This window comes from Aquila chrysaetos, chromosome 18, assembly GCF_900496995.4.
Source record: "Aquila chrysaetos chrysaetos chromosome 18, bAquChr1.4, whole genome shotgun sequence".
NCBI lineage: Eukaryota > Metazoa > Chordata > Aves > Accipitriformes > Accipitridae > Aquila > Aquila chrysaetos.
Window position 1 is genome coordinate 26,742,202 of NC_044021.1, and position 7,157 is coordinate 26,749,358.

Below are 7,157 nucleotides of genomic sequence, written 5' to 3' on the forward strand. Positions count from 1 at the left end.
GATTTGGTAGGTTTTCTCTGCAAGCTGGTAGGATTTCCCACCAGAGGTTTTATGTGATTCACTCGAAATTAAAACCCCAAAGTAAAACAGCATGTGGGCAGCATATAGACGGGGTCCACAAATTGAAAATGAATGGGAATGATTTAGCCATGAATATACAAAAAGCAGCAAGCATTGCCTCCCTGAGGATTCTGAAGGTAATGTTATTTTAATAAAATAGACACAACTTGTTTTAGGTGAAATTATGTCATTTACCTCAAAACAGTTTCTTGTGATTGTCCATATATTCAAAACTACTTCAATTTCAGTTTTGTGTAGAAGATGATAGGAAATAAAGCTTGAAGTTCTCTCACTTCATCAGTAAGAAACTGCAGGTTGTGTTTTATTCTTCTTTTTCACTTTTTATGTTTTTCCATATTTAAATTACTATCCATTTTTTTTATTTGTGATGCATCACAATGGATCCATTAACCACATCATAAAAAAATGTGCTAAAGACTGTATTTGGAATCTGAGCATTGGTTTGTGGCCTGTGTAGGCTTATGTTGTACTTAATTTCTTGCTCAAAGCACCACTTAACACAGGGGTTTTCACTAATAACTTTGAAACAGAGTGCGTGAGAAAGGTGCGTGTCATTCAGTGTCCAATTTCAAATTAGAAACTCTGATTAACCTTAACATCTAGACAAAAGCAGTGCTCAGTTTCAACTCATTTATGTAAAAAATACTGGAGTTTTTCATAACAGCCAAAAAAAGCTTGAAGTTATCCTACCACCTCCTCAGTCCAGTGATACAGATATGTTCAGAGCAGAGCTTCAGCAGACTGGGATCAGATCTGACAGACTTTTCAAGCCAAACGATTGCCTGTTTATGGGAGCTGCAGGGGGAATGCCTGGTAAATCAAAGCTCTGTGTTCTCCTTTCTGTTACACTCCAACTCTTGTTGGGACGAAGTGGGTGTATATGCAACTACCTGTATGGGCATGTATATGGAACTAAGAATGTGCTGCCAGCTTAGTCTAGTTAGTGTTTGAGGTGGGTTGACCCTGGCTGGACGGCAGGTGCCCACCAAAGCCGCTCTATCACTGCCCTCCTCAGCTGGACAGGGCAGAGAAAATACAACAAAAGGCTCGTGGGTCACAGTAAGGACAGGGAGAGATCACACACCAATTATTGTCACAGGCAAAACAGACTCAACTTGGGGAAATTAATTTATTACCAATCAAATCAAAACAAGGATAATGGGAAGTAAACCCAAACCTTAAAACACCTTCCCCCACCCCTCCCTCCTTCCCAGCTCAACTCCACTCCCAAATACTCTCCCTTCTCCCCCCAGTGGCACAGGGAATGGGAGTTGGGGTCAGTCCGTCATACCTTGTCTCTGCCGCTCCTTCCTCCTCAGGGGGAGGACTCCTCACACTCTTCCCCTGCTCCAGCATGGGGTCCCTCCCACGGGAGACAGCCCTTCACGAACTGCTCCAGCGTGGGTCACTTCCACGGGCTGCAGTCCTTCAGGCACAGACTGCTCCAGCGTGGGTCCCCCGCGGGGTCACAAGTCCTGCCAGCAAACTTGCTTCAGCGTGGGCTCCTCTCTCCACAGATCCGCAGGTCCTGCCAGAAAACCTGCTCCAGCATGGGCTTCCCACGGGGTCACAGCCTCCTTCGGGCATCCCCCTGCTCCGGCGTGGGGTCCTCCCCGTGCTGCAGGTGGAGATCTGCTCCACCGTGGACCTCCCTGGGCTGCAGGGGGACAGCCTGCCTCACCATGGTCTTCCCCACGGGCTGCAGGGGAATCTCTGCTCCGGCGCCTGGAGCATCTCCTCCCCCTCCTTCTGCACTGACCTTGGTGTCCGCAGGGTTGTTTCTCTTACTCCTCTCTCCGACTGCCATTTCTGTGTGCCCCGCAACTTTTTTTCCTTCTTAAATATGTTCTCCCAGAGGCGCTACCACTGTTGCTGATGGGCTTGGCCTTGGCCAGTGGCAGGTCCATCTTGGAGCCGGCTGGCATTGGCTCTGTCGGACATAGGGGAAGCTTCCAGCAGCTTCTCACACAAGCTACCCCTGTAACCCCCCCGCTACCAAAACCTTGCCACGCAAACCCAATACAGTGTATTAGATCAGTTACAATAATACCCACTCGTAGGTCAAATTAATGTGGAAAGGCCTCAGTAGTCCAGTTAAAATTGTTACACCGAGAAAGAGCCCTTCCTGGTGTCTATCCCTTTTCTGTGGTGTTATGCTCACACTCCCAGTGACCCTCTGGTTCTCAGGGTTGACATTCTCAGATTTTTCTTTCACTTTCTCTGTCTCTTCATCAAGCAACCTAAGGCAGATTCCCAGTTACGCGGTGTGAATGCCTTCTTCCCTGAATGAGTATAGTTAAAGTTATTTAGATGGGCAGAAAAACATAGAACTCGTGATTTCATGTGCACGTATAGTTCATTTATGATGTAAATAAATAATAGAAAAAAATTGGAAAAAATATTTTAACCAGGCAAACACTGCGGGTGAAATTGTTTTCGATCACAACAGGTGACTGTGCAGCAGCAGGACTCACTAGGTCTAAAAGTTGGCCGAGGACCCAGCAGTGTCACAAGCCAGAGCAGGATGGGCTGAGGAGATGCACGGATAGCACTGCAGGTTCCAAGTTATGCGGAGCAGAGGGTACATCTGCTGTGACAAGGCTTCCTGCTGCGCAGACGCTGCTCTGCCATATCAGGCTCCGTCACTTTTATTTTAAGCCAGTATGGATGGAGAGCTGAGCGCCTGTTGCTCTGCCTTCTCTCTTACAGCTATAGCAATAAACTGCCCCTGCCTAGCCTGAACCCCCGAAGCAGAGTGTGTGTTTATTCCGCAACACCTGTTAGTCAGTTCTGATGAGAGCAGAGAGCAATACAAAGCCATTTTTTGCAGGCTTTTAGGTGTATATATAGCATATAATAATTTATTTCTGATAACCTAAGTTGGTTATTAATTCTCTGTTATTTATTATTTAGGGCAAATGACGGAAATTGTCTGAAAATGTAAAGTTTATCCTCGCATTGTGGCTTAGCCTTCAGAGGTAGTAAAGCATTGTTAACAAACAGACCATGTCTAGAAAACAAGCTAGAGAACAAATTTGCATTCACTTTCTCAGGAGACCATATGACAAACAATCAAAGGCAGAAAAGGCAAGCAGCATGGACCTGTTAAGCCATTTGCGATCCACACCTATCAGGATATGACAACTTTAAAGGGATTAGATCAACCTTCCTTCCACAAATCCCACATAACCTTCATATAGCAAGCATTTCACTAAAAGCAGTCTGAAACTACGCGTGTGAAAGACAGAAAGTCTGTTCAACTGCAAAGTGTGACCGAAGTATAAAAGATGCAGTGAATCTACCTAGATGTGTGGGATTTCAGACCATCAGGGCTATATCTTCTGCAGTCACATTTGTTTTACAAAACAAAAGGTTAATAAAGCAGTATTTAATGAAAAAAATAGAGGTCTGTCTTTCAAAGAACCACACATACAGGCTTTATTCTACTCACGTTCAGTATTTTTGCGACATCTAACATATTTGAAAAAAACTCAAGTCGTTTTGTGATATAGATACAAATACGGCATTGACAGACTAGGTGCCATCTCTGCATAAGTCAGAGTTGTACTACTAGAGCTGCAGGAGAAAATGCAAATTTCTAAGAGTATTATCAAATATTTGTAATCACACTGACAAGTGTTGTGGTTTAACCCCAGCCAGCAACCAAGCACCACGCAGCCGCTCCCTCACCTCCCTCACAGTGGGATGGGGGAGAGAATCGGAAGGGTAGAAGTGAGAAAACTCGTGGGTTGAGATAAAGACAGTTTAATAGGTAAAGCAAAAGCTGCGCACACAAGCAAAGCAAAACAAGGAATTCATTCCCCACTTCCCATGGGCAGGCAGGTGTTTATCCATCTCCAGGAAAGCAGGGCTCCATCACGCCTAAAGGTGACTTGGGAAGACAAACACCATCACTCTGAATGTCCCCCCCTTCCTCCTTCTTCCCCCAGCTTTACATGCTGAGCATGACGTCCTATGGTCTGGAACGTCCCTTGGGTCAGTCGGGGTCAGCTGTCCCGGCTGTGTCCCCTCCCGACTCCTTGTGCCCCCCCAGCCTCCTCGCTGGTGGGGTGGGGTGAGGAGCAGAAAAGGCCTTGGCTCTGGATAAGAGAGTCAACCCTTATTCCATGCCATTTACATCATGCTTAGGTCCCACACTGTCCAGTACAACCTCATTAACCACCCCACCTTCCCATCCTTTAACACAATACACAGATATCATTCCCTTAGCCTTTGGATCACCCCTTTGAAATGTCTGTAAAATGTCCATAAATGCCCACTGAGTTCATTTAGCCTGTGACTTTGGGCTCCATCTCTTATGGTGGTCACTCAGGCCAGGAGAGATGGTGTGCTGTGTGGAGTTACTGGGCACCAAAGCCAGCTCAGGTCGGGTCACTGCTGCACTTGCACTGCTTCTTGTAGGGCTTGTCCTCCATTGGTTCAGGTGGTTCCTGCTACAGTAATTTCCATAACACGCAACTCAAATCCTGGGTTACAACAATTTAAAGGTATTTCCATTAAAATCTCCATCCCTGGTCCCTTTGGACCAGACCATTGGGTTTAAAATTGCAATGAACTCCTCCCATTGCCCTTGCTCTGGCTTGGACTCATCCGCAGACTGCAGTCCCTTAGGGTCGTACCTGCTCCAAGTGGAGCCTTATCTATGAGCCGTGGCCTCTCCAGAGGTATACCTGCTGCGGCAGAGACTTATCCACAGCCACAGTTGCTCGGAGGTGTACCTGTTCCAGCATGGCCTTCTCCATGGGCGACAATGCCTTCAGAGCTAGACCCGCTCCAGCGTGGCCTTACCCACAGCCACAGCCCCTTCAGAAATAAACCTGCTCCAACATGGCCGTACCCATGGCTGCAGTCCCTCCAGGGGAGTACCTGCTCTGTCGTGGGCTTATCCATGGCCACACGCTTCGAGGTGCTCCAGCATGACCTCATGCAGAGCCACGGATGCTTCAAGGTGTACCTGCTGCAGCATGGACTTATCCACAGCCACAGCTGCTTCGAGGTGTACCTTCTTGTGACGATGTGCTCCACCACCCCACCCCAGCCTGACCTGTATTTCCCGTAACCCAGCCGTAATTCTAAACCAGACAGACCAGGGCCCCTTGAGCTCTCCTGCATGGCAGCAGGCTGCACACCAGGATCTCCCCTTGGGTAGGGATGGCTCTCAAGGTTACTCCTCGAGGTTGAGAGAGTCCTTATCGTGTCAGGTACTCGGTAAGTGAATTGGGAATAAGTGCACTGAAACTTTGAAATCTTAGCTAAAAGATAGCAAGGATTGATTGCGCACATATAATCCTTTAGACATAAACTATTGACCAAGTCTGGGACTAAGTCTGGATCCAGCTGCACCTAAACTTCCCTCTGAGAAGGGGTTTAGAACGCAAGGGGGTCCTTTCTGAACCTCGTGACTCAACGGGAGGGTCTCCCTGGCAGTTTTGTCTGACCCTGTCCTCTATGCAGTAAATACTCAAGCGTACCTTGCCATCGAGTCTTGTTAAACCATCGTCACATTTACCATTGAACTTTGTTAACTGACTGTCTTATATCAATAAAGTATATTATTGCTTCTCACTTACAAGTGAAGTGCATTACTCCATCCGCAACAAATTGGTGTAGTCAGCAGGATGGTAAGTAATATCACTGATTATTTACAGAGGCATGGAGTGAATCTGAGTCCCAACTTCTCAGAAGAATGTGCTCATGACAATTGGCATCATTGGGAAGCCATTGAAGAGCACCTAAAAGTAACTAGGGGCCACACAAAGGATGGAAAAGAGACAGGAGTTATCTGCAAGATGCTAGGTGATAATGCTCAAAATGCTCACAAGCAACTCCCTCCATGGGCAGAATCAATGCATGGCACTGTTCACTAGAGCCATGAAATAGGCTGGGATGATGCACCAGCTGAAAAACAAAACCTGAAGCCCCGGGGAGGAGATCACAAAGTAAGACCCATGAAACAGGGAACAGAAACTAGATCAAGGGAAAACAAAATTAAAAACTCTTAAACAGAATCTCAAGATGGAGAAATGAATGATGGAGGAATGCATTAGCCCTAGGCATTCCCAGAGCCATGATTCAAGGTCAGCCTACTGGTGTAATCTTGAGTCTGACTGAAGCATTCCAGAAACAAGATAACACTGAAAGGAAGGAGCATATTTCAACTCCTCTGGCGCCAGTCCTCAGAAAGGGAGACAACCCCTTCCTCCCCCTGAGGGAGGAAGTGCAGGGCATGAAGCAAAAAAACAAGTAATGTCTGGAAGGCAATTGGGCCTGCCTGTCTGGAAAGCGGACGCTTATCAGTGACTAAGTGATGCTGGCCTACACATTTTAATTCCAGTTGGTCCTCAAAAACAATTGGTGAAGTTTCAATAGATACAGGAGCACAAATTTCAGTATTAACACAGTAAGATGCCGAGAAGCTGGGCATGTGATCCGGATGGCAAAGAGTTAAGATTACCAGTGTGAATGGAGCAAGTGTTTTCTGTTGAGGTCAATTTACAGCTCCCAGGCGAGAAGCGCATGGCGACTACTCACTTTGCAATTAGAGATCATCATGAAAATATTTTAGGTTTTGATGTTTTAAAGGGATGAAGCTGGTGCCTGCCAACACTTGCCTTTACACTGAACAAAATGTTTGACATTTTCAAATACACCCTGATGAAACCCCTGAAACTGTACTTCTATATATTGGAAAAGGCTGTGTTTGTATGAGAACACTTTGTGATTTTAACATTACTCTAGATACAAGCAACTTCTGTAGATACTTTAACATTACTGTAGATACAACTCCCAACTTCTTGTGCACCCCCAGCCTACTCGCTGGTGGGGCGGTGTGAGAAGCAGAAAAGGCCTTGGCTCTGCTCAGCAGTAGCGAAAACATCTCCGTGTTATCAACACTGTTTTCAGCACAAACCCAAAACGCAGCCCCATACTAACTCCTATGAAGAAATTTAACTCTGTCCCAGCCAAAACCAGCACACCAAGTTTTATCAGTACATTTTCCAGACAAGTCATCTCATGTTCATCCTACCTACTCGTGGCCTCTACGCCCATTTCTT